Genomic DNA, 20,858 nt, shown 5'->3' with positions numbered 1-20,858 from the left:
AGTGAGTGAGGGGAGTGTGAGTGATGGGGACAGTGAGTGAGGGGATAGTGAGTGAGGGAACAGTGACTGAGGGGAGAGTGAGTGATGGGGACAGTGAGTGAGGGGAGAGTGAGTAAGGGGGAGTGGGAGTGAGGGGACAGTGAGTGAGGGGAGAGTGAGTGAGGTGAGAGTGAGGGTGGACAGTGAGTGAGGGCACAGTGAGTGAGGGGAACAGTGAGTGAGGGGACAGTGAGTGAGGGGGACAGTGAGTGAGGGAACAGTGAGTGAGAGGACAGTGAGTGAAGGGACAGTGAGTGAGGGGGACAGTGAGTGAGGGGACAGTGAGTGAGGGGAGAGTGAGTGAGGGGACAGTGAGTGAGGGGAGAGTGAGTGAGGGGACAATGAGTGAGGGGACAGTGAGTGAGGGGGACAGTGACTGAGGGGGACAGTGAATGAGGGGACAGAGTGAGGGGACAGTGAGTGAGGGGGACAGTGAGTGAGGGGAAAGTGATTGAGGGGACAGTGAGTGAGGGGACAGTGAGTGAGGGGAGAGTGAGTGAGGGGACAGTGAGTGAGGGGACAGAGAGTGAGGGGTTAGTGAGTGAGTGGATAGTGATTGAGAGGGACAGTGAGTGAGGGGACAGTGAGTGAGGGGTTAGTGAGTGAGGGGATAGTGAGTGAGAGGGACAGTGAGTGAGGGGAGAGTGAGGGGGACAGTGGGAGAGGGGACAGTGAGTGAGGGGACAGTGAGTGAGGGGATTGTGAGTGAGAGGGACAGTGATTGAGGGGAGGATAAGTGAGGGGTACAGTGAGTGAGGGGAGAGTGAGTAAGGGGGACAGTGAGTGAGGGGATAGTGAGTGAGGGGACAGTGAGTGAGGGGTGAGTGAGTGAGTGGACAGTGAGTGAGGGGATAGTGAGTGAGAGGGGATAGTGAGTGAGATGGACAGTGGCTGAGGGGAGAGTGAGTGATGGGGACAGTGAGTGAGGGGAGAGTGAGTGAGGGGACAGTGAGTGAGGGGATAGTGAGTGAGGAGACTGTGAGTGAGGGGAGAGTGAGTGAGGGGGAAAGTGAGTGAGGGGACAGTGAGTGAGGGGAAAGTGAGTGAGGGGGACAGTGAATGAGGGGATTGTGAGTGAGGGGATAGTGAGTGAGTGAGACTGTGAGTGAGGGGAGAGTGAGTGAGGGGACAGTGAGTGAGAGGGACAGTGAGTGAGGGGAGAGTGAGTGATGGGGACAGTGAGTGAGGGGAGAGTGAGTGAGGGGAGAGTGAGTGAGGGGACAGTGAGTGAGGGGACAGTGAGTGAGGGGAAGTGAGTGAGAGAGACAGTGTGGGAGGGGAGAGTGAGTGAGGGGGACAGTGAGTGAGGGGAGAGTGAGTGAGAGAGACAGTGTGGGAGGGGAGAGTGAGTGAGGGGGACAGTGAGTGAGGGGATTGTGAGTGAGAGAGACAGTGTGGGAGGGGAGAGTGAGTAAGGGGGACAGTGAGTGAGGGGATAGTTAGTGAGGGGACAGTGAGTGAGGGGTGAGTGAGTGGACAGTGAGGGAGGGGATAGTGAGTGAGAGGGGATAGTGAGTGAGGGACAGTGGCTGAGGCGAGAGTGAGTGATGGGGACAGTGAGTGAGGGGAGAGTGAGTCGGGGGACAGTGAGTGAGGGGATAGTGAGTGAGGGGACAGTGAGTGACGGGAGAGTGAGTGATGGGGACAGTGAGTGAGGGGAGAGAGAGTGAGAGGGACAGTGAGTGAGGGGAGAGTGAGTGATAGGGAGAGTGAGTGAGGGGGACAGTGAGTGAGGGGACAGTGAGTGAGGGGGACCGTGAGTGAGAGGGAGAGTGAGTGAGGGGACAGTGAGTGAGGGGAGAGTGAGTGAGGGGATAATGAGTGAGGGTACAGTGAGTGAGGGGGACAGTGTGTGAGGGGCCAGAGTGAGGGGACAGTGAGTGAGGGGAACAGGGGGTGAGGGGACAGTGAGTGAGCCAGTGAGTGAGGGGAGAGTGAGTGAGGGGAGACTGAGTGAGGGGAGAGTGAGTGAGGGATCAGTGAGTGAGGGGGACAGCAAGTGAGGGATACAGTGAGTGAGGGGGTCAGTGAGTGAGGGAGACAGTGAGTGAGGGGAGAGTGACTAAGGGGACAGTGAGTGAGGGGAGAGTGAATGAGGGGGACAGTGAGTGAGGGGAAATGAGTGGGGATAATGAGTGAGGGTATAGTGAGTGAGAGAGACAGTGAGTGAGAGGGACAGTGAGTGAGGGGAGTGTGAGTGATGGGGACAGTGAGTGAGGGGATAGTGAGTGAGGGGACAGTGAGTGAGGGGAGAGTGAGTGAGGGGATAATGAGTGAGGGGAGAGTGAGTGAGGGGGACCGTGAGTGAGGGGATATGAGTGGGGATAATGAGTGAGGGGATAGTGAGTGAGAGAGACAGTGAGTGAGAGGGACAGTGAGTGAGGGGAGTGTGAGTGATGGGGACAGTGAGTGAGGGGAGAGCGAGTGAGGGGACAATGAATGAGGGGACAGTGAGTGAGGGGGACAGGGAGTGAGGGGACAGTGAGTGAGAGAGCCAGTGAGTGAGGGGAGAGAGAGTGAGGGGAGAGTGAGTGAGGGGATAGTGAGTGAGGGGGAGAGTGAGTGAGGGGGACAGTGTGTGAGGGGAGAGTGAGTGAGGGGGTCAGTGAGTGAGGGGAGAGTGACTGAGGGGACAGTGAGAGGGGAGAGTGAGTGATGGGGACAGTGAGTGAGGGGACAGTGAGTGAGGGGAGAGTGAGTGATGGGGACAGTGAGTGAGGGGACAGTGAGTGAGGGGAGAGTGAGTGAGGGGGACAGTGAGTGAGGGGATAGTGAGTGAGGGGATAATGAGTGAGGGGATAGTGTGTGAGAGAGACAGTGAGTGAGAGGGACAGTGAGTGAGGGGAGTGTGAGTGAGAGTGTCGGTGAGTGAGTGGTCAGTGAGTGAGGGTGGACAGTGAGTGAGGGCACAGTGAGTGAGGGGAACAGTGAGTGAGGGGACAGTGAGTGAGGGGGACAGTGAGTGAGGGAACAGTGAGTGAGAGGACAGTGAGTGAGGGGACAGTGAGTGAGGGGGACCGTGAGTGAGAGGGAGAGTGAGTGAGGGGACAGTGAGTGAGGGGAGAGTGAGTGAGGGGATAATGAGTGAGGGTACAGTGAGTGAGGGGGACAGTGAGTGAGGGGGACAGTGTGTGAGGGGCCAGAGTGAGGGGACAGTGAGTGAGGGGGACAGGGAGTGAGGGGACAGTGAGTGAGAGAGCCAGTGAGTGAGGGGAGAGTGAGTGAGGGGAGACTGAGTGAGGGGAGAGTGAGTGAGGGATCAGTGAGTGAGGGGGACAGTGAGTGAGGGGGTCAGTGAGTGAGGGAGACAGTGAGTGAGGGGAGAGTGACTAAGGGGACAGTGAGTGAGGGGAGAGTGAATGAGCGGGACAGTGAGTGAGGGGAAATGAGTGGGGATAATGAGTGAGGGTATAGTGAGTGAGAGAGACAGTGAGTGAGAGGGACAGTGAGTGAGGGGAGTGTGAGTGATGGGGACAGTGAGTGAGGGGATAGTGAGTGAGGGAACAGTGACTGAGGGGAGAGTGAGTGATGGGGACAGTGAGTGAGGGGAGAGTGAGTAAGGGGGAGTGGGAGTGAGGGGACAGTGAGTGAGGGGAGAGTGAGTGAGGTGAGAGTGAGGGTGGACAGTGAGTGAGGGCACAGTGAGTGAGGGGAACAGTGAGTGAGGGGACAGTGAGTGAGGGGGACAGTGAGTGAGGGAACAGTGAGTGAGAGGACAGTGAGTGAAGGGACAGTGAGTGAGGGGGACAGTGAGTGAGGGGACAGTGAGTGAGGGGAGAGTGAGTGAGGGGACAGTGAGTGAGGGGAGAGTGAGTGAGGGGACAATGAGTGAGGGGACAGTGAGTGAGGGGGACAGTGACTGAGGGGGACAGTGAATGAGGGGACAGAGTGAGGGGACAGTGAGTGAGGGGGACAGTGAGTGAGGGGAAAGTGATTGAGGGGACAGTGAGTGAGGGGACAGTGAGTGAGGGGAGAGTGAGTGAGGGGACAGTGAGTGAGGGGACAGAGAGTGAGGGGTTAGTGAGTGAGTGGATAGTGATTGAGAGGGACAGTGAGTGAGGGGACAGTGAGTGAGGGGTTAGTGAGTGAGGGGATAGTGAGTGAGAGGGACAGTGAGTGAGGGGAGAGTGAGGGGGACAGTGGGAGAGGGGACAGTGAGTGAGGGGACAGTGAGTGAGGGGATTGTGAGTGAGAGGGACAGTGATTGAGGGGAGGATAAGTGAGGGGTACAGTGAGTGAGGGGAGAGTGAGTAAGGGGGACAGTGAGTGAGGGGATAGTGAGTGAGGGGACAGTGAGTGAGGGGTGAGTGAGTGAGTGGACAGTGAGTGAGGGGATAGTGAGTGAGAGGGGATAGTGAGTGAGATGGACAGTGGCTGAGGGGAGAGTGAGTGATGGGGACAGTGAGTGAGGGGAGAGTGAGTGAGGGGACAGTGAGTGAGGGGATAGTGAGTGAGGAGACTGTGAGTGAGGGGAGAGTGAGTGAGGGGGAAAGTGAGTGAGGGGACAGTGAGTGAGGGGAAAGTGAGTGAGGGGGACAGTGAATGAGGGGATTGTGAGTGAGGGGATAGTGAGTGAGTGAGACTGTGAGTGAGGGGAGAGTGAGTGAGGGGACAGTGAGTGAGAGGGACAGTGAGTGAGGGGAGAGTGAGTGATGGGGACAGTGAGTGAGGGGAGAGTGAGTGAGGGGAGAGTGAGTGAGGGGACAGTGAGTGAGGGGACAGTGAGTGAGGGGAAGTGAGTGAGAGAGACAGTGTGGGAGGGGAGAGTGAGTGAGGGGGACAGTGAGTGAGGGGAGAGTGAGTGAGAGAGACAGTGTGGGAGGGGAGAGTGAGTGAGGGGGACAGTGAGTGAGGGGATTGTGAGTGAGAGAGACAGTGTGGGAGGGGAGAGTGAGTAAGGGGGACAGTGAGTGAGGGGATAGTTAGTGAGGGGACAGTGAGTGAGGGGTGAGTGAGTGGACAGTGAGGGAGGGGATAGTGAGTGAGAGGGGATAGTGAGTGAGGGACAGTGGCTGAGGCGAGAGTGAGTGATGGGGACAGTGAGTGAGGGGAGAGTGAGTCGGGGGACAGTGAGTGAGGGGATAGTGAGTGAGGGGACAGTGAGTGACGGGAGAGTGAGTGATGGGGACAGTGAGTGAGGGGAGAGAGAGTGAGAGGGACAGTGAGTGAGGGGAGAGTGAGTGATAGGGAGAGTGAGTGAGGGGGACAGTGAGTGAGGGGACAGTGAGTGAGGGGGACCGTGAGTGAGAGGGAGAGTGAGTGAGGGGACAGTGAGTGAGGGGAGAGTGAGTGAGGGGATAATGAGTGAGGGTACAGTGAGTGAGGGGGACAGTGTGTGAGGGGCCAGAGTGAGGGGACAGTGAGTGAGGGGAACAGGGGGTGAGGGGACAGTGAGTGAGCCAGTGAGTGAGGGGAGAGTGAGTGAGGGGAGACTGAGTGAGGGGAGAGTGAGTGAGGGATCAGTGAGTGAGGGGGACAGCAAGTGAGGGATACAGTGAGTGAGGGGGTCAGTGAGTGAGGGAGACAGTGAGTGAGGGGAGAGTGACTAAGGGGACAGTGAGTGAGGGGAGAGTGAATGAGGGGGACAGTGAGTGAGGGGAAATGAGTGGGGATAATGAGTGAGGGTATAGTGAGTGAGAGAGACAGTGAGTGAGAGGGACAGTGAGTGAGGGGAGTGTGAGTGATGGGGACAGTGAGTGAGGGGATAGTGAGTGAGGGGACAGTGAGTGAGGGGAGAGTGAGTGAGGGGATAATGAGTGAGGGGAGAGTGAGTGAGGGGGACCGTGAGTGAGGGGATATGAGTGGGGATAATGAGTGAGGGGATAGTGAGTGAGAGAGACAGTGAGTGAGAGGGACAGTGAGTGAGGGGAGTGTGAGTGATGGGGACAGTGAGTGAGGGGATAGTGAGTGAGGGGACAGTGAGTGAGGGGAGCGTGCATGAGTGGACAGTGAGTGAGGGGATAGTGAGTGAGAGGGGATAGTGAGTGAGAGGGACAGTGACTGAGGGGAGAGTGAGTGATGGGGACAGTGAGTGAGGGGAGAGAGAGTAAGCGGGAGTGGGAGTGAGGGGACAGTGAGTGAGGGGAGAATGAGTGAGGTGACAGTGAGTGAGGGGATAGTGAGAGAGGGGACAGTGAGTGAGGGGACAGTGAGTGAGGGGACAGTGAGTGAGGGGACAGTGAGTGAGGGTACAGTGAGTGAGGGGACAGTGAGTGAGGGTACAGTGAATGAGGGTGTTCGTGAGTGAGGGGATAGTGAGTGAGAGGGTCGGTGAGTGAGTGGACAGTGAGTGAGGGGACACTGAGTGAGGGGAGAGTGAGTGAGGTGAGAGTGAGGGTGGACACTGAGTGAGGGCACAGTGAGTGAGGGGAACAGTGAGTGAGGGGACCATGAGTGAGGGGGACAGTGAGTGAGGGAACAGTGACTGAGAGGACAGTGAGAGAGGGGGACAGTGAGTGAGGGGACAGTGAGTGAGGGGAGAGTGAGTGAGGGGACAATGAGTGAGGGGACAGTGAGTGAGGGGAGAGTGAGTGAGGGGACAATGAGTGAGGGGGACAGTGAGTGAGGGGACAGTGAGTGAGGGGACAGTGAGTGAGGGGGACAGTGAGTGAGGGGACAGTGAGTGAGGGGAGAGTGAGTGAGGGGACAGTGAGTGAGGGGACAGTGAGTGAGGGGATAGTGAGTGAGAGGGACACTGAGTGAGGGGAGAGTGAGGGGGACGGTGGGTGAGGGGACAGTGAGTGAGGGGACAGAGTGAGGGGAAGTGAGTGAGGGGACAGTGAGTGAAGGGACAGTGAGTGAGGGGAGAGTGAGTGAGGGGACAATGAGTGAGGGGGACAGTGAGTGAGGGGGACAGTGAGTGAGGGGACAGTGAGTGAGGGGACAGTGAGTGAGGGGACAGTGAGTGAGGGGACAGTGAGTGATGGGATAGTGAGTGAGAGGGACACTGAGTGAGGGGAGAGTGAGGGGGACAGTGAGTGAGGGGGACAGTGAGTGAGGGGAAGTGAGTGAGGGGACAGTGAGTGAAGGGACAGTGAGTGAGGGGAGAGTGAGTGAAAGAGACAGTGTGGGATGGGAGAGTGAGTGAGGGGGACAGTGAGTGAGGGGAGGGCAAGTGAGGGGGACAGTGAGTGAGGGGAGAGTGATTAAGGGGGACAGTGAGGGAGGGGATAGTGAGTGAGGGGACAGTGAGTGAGGGGAGAGTGCGTGAGTGGACAGTGAGTGAGGGGATAGTGAGTGAGAGGGGATAGTGAGTGAGAGGGGATAGTGAGTGAGAGGGACAGTGACTGAGGGGAGAGTGAGTGATGGGGACAGTGAGTGAGGGGAGAGAGAGTAAGGGGGAGTGGGAGTGAGGGGACAGTGAGTGAGGGGAGAATGAGTGAGGTGACAGTGAGTGAGGGGATAGTGAGTGAGGGGACAGTGAGTGAGGGGACAGTGAGTGAGGGGACAGTGAGTGAGGGGACAGTGAGTGAGGGGACAGTGAGTGAGGGTGTTCGTGAGTGAGGGGATAGTGAGTGAGAGGGTCGTTGAGTGAGTGGACAGTGAGTGAGGGGATAGTGAGTGAGAGGGACAGTGACTGAGGGGAGAGTGAGTGATGGGGACAGTGAGTGAGGGGAGAGAGATTAAGGGGGAGTGGGAGTGAGGGGACAGTGAGTGAGGGGAGAATGAGTGAGGTGACAGTGAGTGAGGGGATAGTGAGAGAGGGGACAGTGAGTGAGGGGACAGTGAGTGAGGGGACAGTGAGTGAGGGTACAGTGAGTGAGGGTACAGTGAGTGAGGGGACAGTGAGTGAGGGTACAGTGAATGAGGGTGTTCGTGAGTGAGGGGATAGTGAGTGAGAGGGTCGGTGAGTGAGTGGACAGTGAGTGAGGGGAGAATGAGTGAGGTGACAGTGAGTGAGGGGATAGTGAGAGAGGGGACAGTGAGTGAGGGGACAGTGAGAGAGGGGACAGTGAGTGAGGGGACAGTGAGTGAGGGGATAGTGAGAGAGGGGACAGTGAGTGAGGGGACAGTGAGTGAGGGGACAGTGAGTGAGGGGACAGTGAGAGAGGGGACAGTGAGTGAGGGGACAGTGAGTGAGGGGACAGTGAGTGAGGGGACAGTGAGTGAGGGTACAGTGAATGAGGGTGTTCGTGAGTGAGGGGATAGTGAGTGAGAGGGTCGGTGAGTGAGTGGACAGTGAGTGAGGGGACACTGAGTGAGGGGAGAGTGAGTGAGGTGAGAGTGAGGGTGGACACTGAGTGAGGGCACAGTGAGTGAGTGGAACAGTGAGTGAGGGGACCGTGAGTGAGGGGGACAGTGAGTGAGGGAACAGTGACTGAGAGAACAGTGAGTGAGGGGACAGTGAGAGAGGGGGACAGTGAGTGAGGGGACAGTGAGTGAGGGGAGAGTGAGTGAGGGGACAGTGATTGAGGGGAGAGTGAGTGAGGGGACAATGAGTGAGGGGGACAGTGAGTGAGGGGGACAGTGAGTGAGGGGACAGTGAGTGAGGGGAGAGTGAGTGAGGGGACAGTGAGTGAGGGGACAGTGAGTGAGGGGATAGTGAGTGAGAGGGACACTGAGTGAGGGGAGAGTGAGGGGGACAGTGTGTGAGGGGACAGTGAGTGAGGGGGACAGTGAGTGAGGGGAGAGTGAGTGAGGGGACAGTGAGTGAAGGGACAGTGAGTGAGGGGAGAGTGAGTGAAAGAGACAGTGTGGGATGGGAGAGTGAGTGAGGGGGACAGTGAGTGAGGGGATTGTGAGTGAGAGGGACAGTGAGTGAGGGGAGGGCAAGTGAGGGGGACAGTGAGTGAGGGGAGAGTGATTAAGGGGGACAGTGAGGGAGGGGATAGTGAGTGAGGGGACAGTGAGTGAGGGGTGAGTGAGTGAGTGGACAGTGAGTGAGGGGATAGTGAGTGAGAGGGGATAGTGAGTGAGAGGGACAGTGTCTGAGGGGAGAGTGAGTGATGGGGACAGTGAGTGAGGGGAGAGTGAGTAAGGGGGAGGGGGAGTGAGGGGAAGTGAGTGAGGGGAGAGTGAGTCAGGGGACAGTGAGTGAGGGGAGAGTGACTGAGGGGACTGTGAGAGGGGAGAGTGAGTGAGGGGAGAGTGAGGGGACAGTGAGTGAGTGGTGACTGAGTGAGGGGGACAGTGAGTGACGGGATAGTGAGTGAGGGGAGAATGAGTGAGGGGATTGTGAGTGAGAGAGACAGTGAGTAAGAGGGACAGTGAGTGAGGGGAGTGTGAGTGATGGGGACAGTGAGTGAGGGGAGATTGAGTAAGGGGAGAGTGAGTGAGGGGACAGTGAGTGAGGGGACAGTGAGTGAGGGGAGAGTGAGTGAGGGGAGAGTGAGTGAGGGAACAGTGAGTGAGGGGGTTAGTGAGTGAGGGGATAGTGAGTGAGAGGGACAGTGAGTGAGGGGAGAGTGAGGGGGACAGTGGGTGAGGGGACAGTGAGTGAGGGGACAGTGAGTGAGGGGAAAGTGAGTGAGGGGACAGTTAGTGATGGGGAGAGTGAGTGAGGGGAGAGTGAGTGAGAGAAACAGTGTGGGAGGGGAGAGTGAGTGAGGGGGACAGTGAGTGAGGGGATTGTGAGTGAGAGGGACAGTGAGTGAGGGGAGAGTGAGTGATGGGGGCAGTGAGTGAGGGGAGAGTGAGTGAGGGGGACAGTGAGTGAGGGGATTGTGAGTGAGAGGGACAGTGAGTGAGGGGAGAGTGAGTGATGGGGACAGTGAGTTTGGGGAGAGTGAGTGAGGGGGACAGTGAGTGAGTGGAGAGTGAGTAAGGGGGAGAGTGAGTGAGGGGACAGTGAGTGAGTTGATAGTGAGTGAGGGGAGAGTGAGTGAGGGGAGAGTGCGTGAGTGGACAGTGAGTGAGGGGACAGTGAGTGAGGGGGTTAGTGCCTGTGGAGATAGTGAGTGAGAGGGACATTGAGTGAGGCAAGAGTGAGGGGGACAGTGGATGCGGGGACAGTGAGTGAGGAGACAGTGAGTGAGGGGGACAGTGAGTGAGGGGAAAGTGATTGTGGGGACAGTGAGTGAGGAGACAGTGAGTGAGGGGAGAGTGAGTGAGGGGACAGTGAGTGAGAGAGACAGTGAGTGAGGAGACAGTGAGTGAGGGGAGAGTGAGTGAGGGGGTCAGTGAGTGAGGGGACAGTGAGTGAGGGGGACAGTGAGTGAGGGGAGAGTGAGTGAGGGGATAGTGAGTGAGAGGGACAGTGAGTGAGGGGAGAGTGAGTGATGGGGACAGTGAGTGAGGGGAGAGTGAGTGAGAGGGACATGAGTGAGGGGAGAGTGAGTGAGAGGACAGTGAGTGAGGGGAGAGTGAGTGAGGGGAGAGTGAGTGAGGGGACAGTGAGTGAGGGGAGAGTGAGTGATGGGGACAGTGAGTGAGGGGAGAGTGAGTGAGAGGACAGTGAGTGAGGGGAGAGTGAGTGAGGGGAGAGTGAGTGAGGGGACAGTGAGTGAGGGGAGAGCGAGTGAGGGGACAATGAATGAGGGGACAGTGAGTGAGGGGGACAGGGAGTGAGGGGACAGTGAGTGAGAGAGCCAGTGAGTGAGGGGAGAGAGAGTGAGGGGAGAGTGAGTGAGGGGATAGTGAGTGAGGGGGAGAGTGAGTGAGGGGGACAGTGTGTGAGGGGAGAGTGAGTGAGGGGGTCAGTGAGTGAGGGGAGAGTGACTGAGGGGACAGTGAGAGGGGAGAGTGAGTGATGGGGACAGTGAGTGAGGGGACAGTGAGTGAGGGGAGAGTGAGTGATGGGGACAGTGAGTGAGGGGACAGTGAGTGAGGGGAGAGTGAGTGAGGGGGACAGTGAGTGAGGGGATAGTGAGTGAGGGGATAATGAGTGAGGGGATAGTGTGTGAGAGAGACAGTGAGTGAGAGGGACAGTGAGTGAGGGGAGTGTGAGTGAGAGTGTCGGTGAGTGAGTGGTCAGTGAGTGAGGGTGGACAGTGAGTGAGGGCACAGTGAGTGAGGGGAACAGTGAGTGAGGGGACAGTGAGTGAGGGGGACAGTGAGTGAGGGAACAGTGAGTGAGAGGACAGTGAGTGAGGGGACAGTGAGTGAGGGGGACCGTGAGTGAGAGGGAGAGTGAGTGAGGGGACAGTGAGTGAGGGGAGAGTGAGTGAGGGGATAATGAGTGAGGGTACAGTGAGTGAGGGGGACAGTGAGTGAGGGGGACAGTGTGTGAGGGGCCAGAGTGAGGGGACAGTGAGTGAGGGGGACAGGGAGTGAGGGGACAGTGAGTGAGAGAGCCAGTGAGTGAGGGGAGAGTGAGTGAGGGGAGACTGAGTGAGGGGAGAGTGAGTGAGGGATCAGTGAGTGAGGGGGACAGTGAGTGAGGGGGTCAGTGAGTGAGGGAGACAGTGAGTGAGGGGAGAGTGACTAAGGGGACAGTGAGTGAGGGGAGAGTGAATGAGCGGGACAGTGAGTGAGGGGAAATGAGTGGGGATAATGAGTGAGGGTATAGTGAGTGAGAGAGACAGTGAGTGAGAGGGACAGTGAGTGAGGGGAGTGTGAGTGATGGGGACAGTGAGTGAGGGGATAGTGAGTGAGGGAACAGTGACTGAGGGGAGAGTGAGTGATGGGGACAGTGAGTGAGGGGAGAGTGAGTAAGGGGGAGTGGGAGTGAGGGGACAGTGAGTGAGGGGAGAGTGAGTGAGGTGAGAGTGAGGGTGGACAGTGAGTGAGGGCACAGTGAGTGAGGGGAACAGTGAGTGAGGGGACAGTGAGTGAGGGGGACAGTGAGTGAGGGAACAGTGAGTGAGAGGACAGTGAGTGAAGGGACAGTGAGTGAGGGGGACAGTGAGTGAGGGGACAGTGAGTGAGGGGAGAGTGAGTGAGGGGACAGTGAGTGAGGGGAGAGTGAGTGAGGGGACAATGAGTGAGGGGACAGTGAGTGAGGGGGACAGTGACTGAGGGGGACAGTGAATGAGGGGACAGAGTGAGGGGACAGTGAGTGAGGGGGACAGTGAGTGAGGGGAAAGTGATTGAGGGGACAGTGAGTGAGGGGACAGTGAGTGAGGGGAGAGTGAGTGAGGGGACAGTGAGTGAGGGGACAGAGAGTGAGGGGTTAGTGAGTGAGTGGATAGTGATTGAGAGGGACAGTGAGTGAGGGGACAGTGAGTGAGGGGTTAGTGAGTGAGGGGATAGTGAGTGAGAGGGACAGTGAGTGAGGGGAGAGTGAGGGGGACAGTGGGAGAGGGGACAGTGAGTGAGGGGACAGTGAGTGAGGGGATTGTGAGTGAGAGGGACAGTGATTGAGGGGAGGATAAGTGAGGGGTACAGTGAGTGAGGGGAGAGTGAGTAAGGGGGACAGTGAGTGAGGGGATAGTGAGTGAGGGGACAGTGAGTGAGGGGTGAGTGAGTGAGTGGACAGTGAGTGAGGGGATAGTGAGTGAGAGGGGATAGTGAGTGAGATGGACAGTGGCTGAGGGGAGAGTGAGTGATGGGGACAGTGAGTGAGGGGAGAGTGAGTGAGGGGACAGTGAGTGAGGGGATAGTGAGTGAGGAGACTGTGAGTGAGGGGAGAGTGAGTGAGGGGGAAAGTGAGTGAGGGGACAGTGAGTGAGGGGAAAGTGAGTGAGGGGGACAGTGAATGAGGGGATTGTGAGTGAGGGGATAGTGAGTGAGTGAGACTGTGAGTGAGGGGAGAGTGAGTGAGGGGACAGTGAGTGAGAGGGACAGTGAGTGAGGGGAGAGTGAGTGATGGGGACAGTGAGTGAGGGGAGAGTGAGTGAGGGGAGAGTGAGTGAGGGGACAGTGAGTGAGGGGACAGTGAGTGAGGGGAAGTGAGTGAGAGAGACAGTGTGGGAGGGGAGAGTGAGTGAGGGGGACAGTGAGTGAGGGGAGAGTGAGTGAGAGAGACAGTGTGGGAGGGGAGAGTGAGTGAGGGGGACAGTGAGTGAGGGGATTGTGAGTGAGAGAGACAGTGTGGGAGGGGAGAGTGAGTAAGGGGGACAGTGAGTGAGGGGATAGTTAGTGAGGGGACAGTGAGTGAGGGGTGAGTGAGTGGACAGTGAGGGAGGGGATAGTGAGTGAGAGGGGATAGTGAGTGAGGGACAGTGGCTGAGGCGAGAGTGAGTGATGGGGACAGTGAGTGAGGGGAGAGTGAGTCGGGGGACAGTGAGTGAGGGGATAGTGAGTGAGGGGACAGTGAGTGACGGGAGAGTGAGTGATGGGGACAGTGAGTGAGGGGAGAGAGAGTGAGAGGGACAGTGAGTGAGGGGAGAGTGAGTGATAGGGAGAGTGAGTGAGGGGGACAGTGAGTGAGGGGACAGTGAGTGAGGGGGACAGTGAATGAGGGGGACAGTGAGTGAGGGGACAGTGAGTGAGGGGAGAGTGAGTGAGGGGAGAGTGAGTGAGGGGACATTGAGTGAGGGGAGAGTGAGTGAGAGAGACAGTGTGGGAGGGGAGAGTGAGTGAGGGGGACAGTGAGTGAGGGGATTGTGAGTGAGAGGGACAGTGAGTGAGGGGATAGTTAGTGAGGGGACAGTGAGTGAGGGGTGAGCGAGTGAGTGGACAGTGAGGGAGGGGATAGTGAGTGAGAGGGGATAGTGAGTGAGGGACAGTGGCTGAGGCGAGAGTGAGTGATGGGGACAGTGAGTGAGGGGAGAGTGAGTAAGGGGGAGGGGGAGTGAGGGGACAGTGAGTGAGGGGAGAGTGAGTCGGGGGACAGTGAGTGAGGGGATAGTGAGTGAGGGGACAGTGAGTGAGGGGAGAGTGAGTGAGGGGACAGTGAGTGAGGGGACAGTGAATGAGGGGGTTAGTGATTGAGGGGATAATGAGTGAGGGTCGGTGAGTGAGTGGACAGTGAGTGAGTGTGGACAGTGAGTGAGGGCACAGTGAGTGAGGGGAACAGTGAGTGAGGGGGACAGTGAGTGAGGGGACAGTGAGTGAGAGGGAGAGTGAGTGAGGGGACATTGAGTGAGGGGAGAGTGAGTGAGGGGAGAGGGAGTGAGGGGACAGTGAGTGAGGGGGAAAGTGAGTGAGGGGACAGAGTGAGGGGACAGTGAGTGAGGGGGACAGGGAGTGAGGGGACAGTGAGTGAGGGGGACAGTGAGTGAGGGGACAGTGAGTGAGGGGAGATTGAGTGAGGGGGACAGTGAGTGACGGGATACTGAGTGAGGGGATAATGAGTGAGGGGATTGTGTGTGAGAGAGACAGTGAGTGAGAGGGACAGTGAGTGAGGGGAGTGTGAGTGAGGGGAGAGTGGGTGAGGGGACAGTGAGTGAGGGGATTGTGAGTGAGGGGATAGTGAGTGAGCGGACAGTGAGTGAGGGGTGAGTGAGTGGACAGTGTGTGAGGGGATAGTGAGTGAGAGGGGATAGTGAGTGAGATGGACAGTGGCTGAGGGGAGAGTGAGTGATGGGGACAGTGAGTGAGGGGAGAGTGAGTGAGGGGACAGTAAGTGAGGGGACAGTGAATGAGGGGGTTAGTGAGTGAGGGGATAATGAGTGAGGGCTGGTGAGTGAGTGGACAGTGAGTGAGGGTGGACAGTGAGTGAGGGCACAGTGAGTGAGGGGAACAGGGAGTGAGGGGACATTGAGTGAGAGAGACAGTGAGTGAGGGGAGACTGAGTGAGGGGAGAGTGAGTGAGGGTACAGTGAGTGAGGGGAGAGTGAGTGAGGGGGTCAGTGAGTGAGTGGACAGTGGGTGAGGGGAGTGTGACTGAGGGGACAGTGAGAGGGGAGAGTGAGTGAGGGGAGAGTGAGTGAGGGGGACAGTGAGTGAGGGGACAGTGAGTGAGGGGAGAGTGAGTGAGGGGGACAGTGAGTGAGGGGATATGAGTGAGGGGATAAGGAGTGAGGGGATAGTGAGTGAGAGAGACAATGAGTGAGAGGGACAGTGAGTGAGGGGAGTGTGTGTGATGGGGACAGTGAGTGAGGGGATAGTGAGTGAGGGGACAATGAGTGAGGGGAGAGTGAGTGAGTGGACAGTGAGTGAGGGGATAGTGAGTGAGAGGGGATAGTGAGTGAGAGGGACAGTGACTGAGGGGAGAGTGAGTGATGGGGACAGTGAGTGAGGGGAGAGTAACTAAGGGGGAGTGGGAGTGAGGGGAGAGTGAGTGAGGGGACAGTGAGTGAGGGGACAGTGAGTGAGGGGAGAGTGAGTGAGTGGACAGTGAGTGAGGGGAGAGGGAGTGAGGTGAGAGTGAGGGTGGATAGTGAGTGAGGGCCCAGTGAGTGAGGGGACAGTGAGTGAGGGGGACAGTGAGTGAGGGAACAGTGAGTGAGAGGACAGTGAGTGAGGGGACAGTGAGTGAAGGGGACAGTGAGTGAGGGGACAGTGAGTGAGGGGAGAGTGAGTGAGGGGACAGTGAGTGAGGGGAGAGTGAGTGAGGGGACAATGAGTGAGGGGACAGTGAGTGAGGGGGAAAGTGAGTGAGGGGACAGAGTGAGGGGACAGTGAGTGAGGCAGACAGGGAGTGAGGGGACAGTGAGTGAGAGAGCCAGTGAGTGAGGGGAGAGTGAGTGAGGGGAGAGTGAGTGTGGGGAGAGTGAGTGAGGGGGACAGTGAGTGAGGGGGACAGTGAGTGAGGGGAGAGTGAGTGAGGGGGTCAGTGAGTGAGGGGGACAGTGAGTGAGGGGAGAGTGACTGAGGGGACAGTGAGAGGGTAGAGTGAGTGAGGGGAGAGTGAGGGGACAGTGAGTGAGGGGAGACTGAGTGAGGGGGACAGTGAGTGACAGGATACTGAGTGAGGGGATAATGAGTGAGGGGATTGTGAGTGAGAGAGACAGTGAGTGAGAGGGACAGTGAGTGAGGGGAGTGTGAGTGATGGGGACAATGAGTGAGGGGAGATTGAGTAAGGGGGAGAGTGAGTGAAGGGGTCAGTGAGTGAGGGGACAGTGAGTGAGGGGGACAGTGAGTGAGGGGAGAGTGAGTGAGGAGATAGTGAGTGAGAGGGACAGTGAGTGAGGGGAGAGTGAGTGATGGGGACAGTGAGTGAGGGGAGAGTGAGTGAGAGGGACATGAGTGAGGGGAGAGTGAGTGAGAGGACAGTGAGTGAGGGGAGAGTGAGTGAGGGGAGAGTAAGTGAGGGGACAGTGAGTGAGGGGAGAGTGAGTGATGGGGACAGTGAGTGAGGGGAGAGTGAGTGAGAGGACAGTGAGTGAGGGGAGAGTGAGTGAGGGGAGAGTGAGTGAGGGGACAGTGAGTGAGGGGAGAGTGAGTGAGGGGACAATGAATGAGGGGACAGTGATTGAGGGGGACAGGGAGTGAGGGGACAGTGAGTGAGAGAGCCAGTGAGTGAGGGGAGAGAGAGTGAGGGGAGAGTGAGTGAGGGGATAGTGAGTGAGGGGGAGAGTGAGTGAGGGGGACAGTGTGTGAGGGGAGAGTGAGTGAGGGGGTCAGTGAGTGAGGGGAGAGTGACTGAGGGGACAGTGAGAGGGGAGAGTGGGTGAAGGGAGAGTGAGTGATGGGGACAGTGAGTGAGGGGACAGTGAGTGAGGGGAGAGTGAGTGATGGGGACAGTGAGTGAGGGGATAATGAGTGAGGGGATAGTGTGTGAGAGAGACAGTGAGTGAGAGGGACAGTGAGTGAGGGGAGTGTGAGTGAGAGTGTCGGTGAGTGAGTGGTCAGTGAGTGAGGGTGGACAGTGAGTGAGGGCACAGTGAGTGAGGGGAACAGTGAGTGAGGGGACAGTGAGTGAGGGGGACAGTGAGTGAGGGAACAGTGAGTGAGAGGACAGTGAGTGAGGGGACAGTGAGTGAGGGGGACCGTGAGTGAGAGGGAGAGTGAGTGAGGGGACAGTGAGTGAGGGGATAATGAGTGAGGGTACAGTGAGTGAGGGGGACAGTGAGTGAGGGGGACAGTGTGTGAGGGGCCAGAGTGAGGGGACAGTGAGTGAGGGGGACAGGGAGTGAGGGGACAGTGAGTGAGAGAGCCAGTGAGTGAGGGGAGAGTGAGTGAGGGGAGAGTGAGTGAGGGATCAGTGAGTGAGGGGGACAGTAAGTGAGGGGTACAGTGAGTGAGGGGGTCAGTGAGTGAGGGAGACAGTGAGTGAGGGGAGAGTGACTAAGGGGACAGTGAGTGAGGGGAGAGTGAATGAGGGGGACAGTGAGTGAGGGGAAATGAGTGGGGATAATGAGTGAGGGTATATGCCATGGACCAATTTAGGTGAGTTATGGGTGGAATTGCATCCTACAATATTTTGGCGCTTCAACAGGGGTCCAGGCTGTCTTCGAAGGCAGCATGTGCTCCTGGCACTGCATGTTGTACAGAGGTAGCGTTTCTGAGTTGGTGGGCGTGCAGACTTCATGTATATCCCTCTTTCCAGTCAGAAGAATCTGTTGTAAAAATATTGGAGAATGTATGAAGTAATTCTCTCATTCCTCTTCTGTCTGCAACAACTTAAATTTATATAGCACCTTTAACATAGTAAAACATCCCTAGATGCTTCACAGGAGTGTAATCAGACAAAATTTGACATAAGGAGATATTAGGACAGAGCACCAAAAGCTTGGTCAAAGAGTGGGGGTTTCATGGAGCATCTTAGAGAGAGGTAGAGGCGGAGACGTTTGGGGAGGGTCACCTGTCCTTGTGTGGCTAGGTGTCAGATTTTGTTTGATAATCGCTCCTGTGAAACGATTGTGATGTCTCACTACCTGAAAAGCACTATATAAATGCAGGTTGTTGTATCAGCAGCTTGCGAGCACGACAGATTAATGGGAGTGTCCATTTAAACTGTGCGTGGTCCATAGGGCTCCATGGTACGTACCCCAGTGACCCACAGGGACAGAGTATGGACTGTCCTGCCCAAGCAGTGCCTGATCTTCACTGTACCGTGTATCTGTGAGTTTAATGTGCATCCGTCTGCTATCTTGCAATAAAAATACTGGAAATTGCAGGGAAAGCATTGAAATTAAAACAATGATTCGCACTGTAGAAAATGGGACAAAACGAAAGGAAGAGATTTGTGCCGTTTTTCTGCTACACAAGATTTCAGAACAATCCAAAGACTTGGGAGAAGAGACGATAACTGAGCCGGATTCATTTCATGAAGAAACTAAAGTTGTTTGAGTTCTTTGGAAGCACATGTGCTTTGAGAACCTTTGTCAGTCGGTGGGATTGGAGCCTTGTCCATCCTGGTTTCAGCTGCCCCGAAGCGAATAAGACAGTCAAAGAGATAATCAGGCAAAGGAACAGGAGAAGTCCAGGTAATGACTGCCCTGGTACACAGTGTGCCTCTTCCCGGGCTGCGGGTTTCCGTTTGGTTAAATGTTTCCACACACAATAGCAAGGGCACCTTTAATATGGCAGCTGGAGGTTAAAGTGGTGAGGGACATCACAGAGCTGTACACCCAGTCAGTCAGTTTCCACACAATACCCAAACATAGGCCTCCCAAGCTCTTGATCTTCTTCCCCTCTATCTGCCAGTATTTACGGCTGTTTGCTATTGTACCTCTTCCTTTTAGGGTTTCATGTATACTGCACCGCCATCTTCTGTCTGCTAAGTTGCCTTTTCTTGGCGGTTAGGATCAGATCAGCCATGATCTTATTGAATGGCGGAGCAGGCTCGAGGGGCCTTTTGGCCTACTCCTGCTCCTATTTCTTATGTTCTTACCTTGGCCACCTCTTGCCACACCCTGCCTGCCCCTATTGCAGATTGGGGAAGGGCCTCTTTGGTGAGCAAGTGGCTCCAACTCCTGGGAATACTGTAGCTGCCATCAGCGAAATCTTTGGGTGAGTCCCGAACTGACACCTCGAGTAGGTAAAAAAAAAACACATCTACAGACAGCAGCAAGAGCTCGGGATGAATAGAGAGGCAGTAGAAGGGAGACAGGTGATCATTTATCGGGAGAGAAGGAGGGCTCTGGAAGTGCAGGGAACTCCCGGGCGGTCTGACACTATTTGATATTCAGTGTCAAATATCTGTAATGGGATGATAACAATGACTTGGGAGGGGAATCACGAAAAACACCAAAGAGCAAGTGTTTACCCAGGGGTTGGAGAGAGAGCGCTGACAAAAGGCACGGGATAGAATTCCATATAAACTATCCTTCAATCGATAGACAACCTTTTCTGTAGCTGTCACCACGAGCTGGAGGTTCCGTTACCTCAAGTGCCAGGGTAAGGATAATGCTGAAGGAAACACAATGATAAAGGTTATAAGAAACAGATTAAGAAGGTTAAAATGGAGCCTGAAGGAAGACTAGTAGTCAACATAAAGGGAAATCGCAAAGGCTTGTGCAAGCACATTAGTAACAGGTTAGTCAAAGAAGGGGTTGGGCCAATTGGAGATGAAGGGGACCATCATGTGTTTTGAAAGTGAGGGAATGGTTGAGATCCTTGAGCATCGTGCATCAGCTTTTAGAGGAGGGGGCCGGTGGGGTATCTGAGGAGGATGTGGAAATTACTGACCAATTAGTTTTACCCTGGCTGTGGGTAAACGACTGGAATCCATAATACAGATTGAAATGGGTGAGAATGCATGGGGTAATTAATCCAGGAGAGTGAGGATGGATTTTGTAAAGAGCAGGTTATGCCTGATGAATTAAATGTTCATGGGTAAGCATCAAGTAAGAGAATGAGGGGGAGAACTGATGGGTCCCACTAATTGTGCCGATATCCTCTAAAATTGAATAATCACATAAATGATTCCAAGTATCTGACTGTTCTTTTGTGACTTGCAGGTGAATCTGAAGGAGGTGACTGTCCAGAGTTGAGGTTCAAAGTTGACTGTCCTTCTGGCTCCCCTCCTTCCTCGAACATCCCCATTCCCCCCGACCCACCACCCGCCCCTCGATCCTCATCAGTACCATTCAGTCATAAAATTCTAACAGGACTAGACCGACTAGATGCAGGAAGGATGTTCCCGATGGCTGGGGAGTCCAGAACCAGGGGTCACAGTCTAAGGATAAGGGATAAGCCATTTAGGACTGAGATGAGAAGGAATTTCTTCACCCAGAGAGTGGTGAACCTGTGGAATTCTCTACCACAGAAGGCAGTGGAGGCCAATTCATTAAATATATTCAAGGAGTTGGATATATTTCTTAAGGCTAAAGGGATCAAGGGATATGGGGAGAAAGCAGGAACAGGGTACTGAATTTGGATGATCAGCCATGATCTCATTGAATGACGGAACAGGCTCGAGGGGCCAAATGGCTTACTCCTGCTCCTATCTTCTATGTTTATATGTCAGCTCAGTAGGTGGAATATTTTTCTTCAGCTTCGAGCAGTTTATGCTGTCGCTTTTCCAAATTGGAGGACTAATTTCAAAAACTTTTATTGAGCTGAAGTTCATATTGAATGACGTTTAAGTAAAACAAAAAGGCTGTACATTTGTGTTTTGAGTGAGGGAAAAAAATGTCCATGTGCCGGTTACAAGCTGGAGCTTGCTGTGCGCTCCAAAACTAGAAAGCGCATTAAGCTGAGAGAGAAAGCTGGAGCTTGCTGTGCGCTCCAAAACTAGAAAGCGCATTAAGCTGAGAGAGAAAGCTGGAGCTTGGTGTGCGCTCCAAAACTAGAAAGCGCATTAAGCTGAGAGAAAGCTGGAGCTTGCTGCGCGCTCCAAAACTAGAAAGCGCATTAAGCTGAGAGAGAAAGCTGGAGCTTGCTGTGCACTCCAAAACTAAAAAGCGCATTAAGCTGAGAGAGAGAAAAAAAAAACAGCTGGAGTTTCCTCTGAATTACCACCTGCTTTGGAGCAGATTTGAAGGCTCAGACACTCATGTTGGAACAGGAGGGGGAGATGCACAAAGGGTCAGAGGACATGAGGGGCTGGATGGGGTTGCTGAGGTAAGTTGGAGTCAATGTTAAAGTTGGTGTATTGGAGGAGGCACAATGGAGACCGGGGAGTGATGTGACCGTCTGTTTATAATCTCTATCCACAGAATGCACTG

General features: G+C 55.5%; 1 protein-coding gene across 1 annotated transcript in view; it reads right to left on the bottom strand.

The window, feature by feature from the left end:
* The window catches only part of LOC147109983 (uncharacterized), a gene marked incomplete at its 5' end in the record, with an annotated part of 144,256 nt that overhangs the window by 123,251 nt on the left and 147 nt on the right, over positions 1 to 20,858 (bottom strand). The gene's annotated exons all lie outside the window — the stretch shown is intronic.

Source organism: Somniosus microcephalus, chromosome 12 (genome assembly GCF_052327205.1).
Source record: "Somniosus microcephalus isolate GS21.2 chromosome 12, FLI_Smic_1.0, whole genome shotgun sequence".
Lineage (NCBI taxonomy): Eukaryota > Metazoa > Chordata > Chondrichthyes > Squaliformes > Somniosidae > Somniosus > Somniosus microcephalus.
This window is presented reverse-complemented; position numbering and strand designations above follow the sequence as displayed.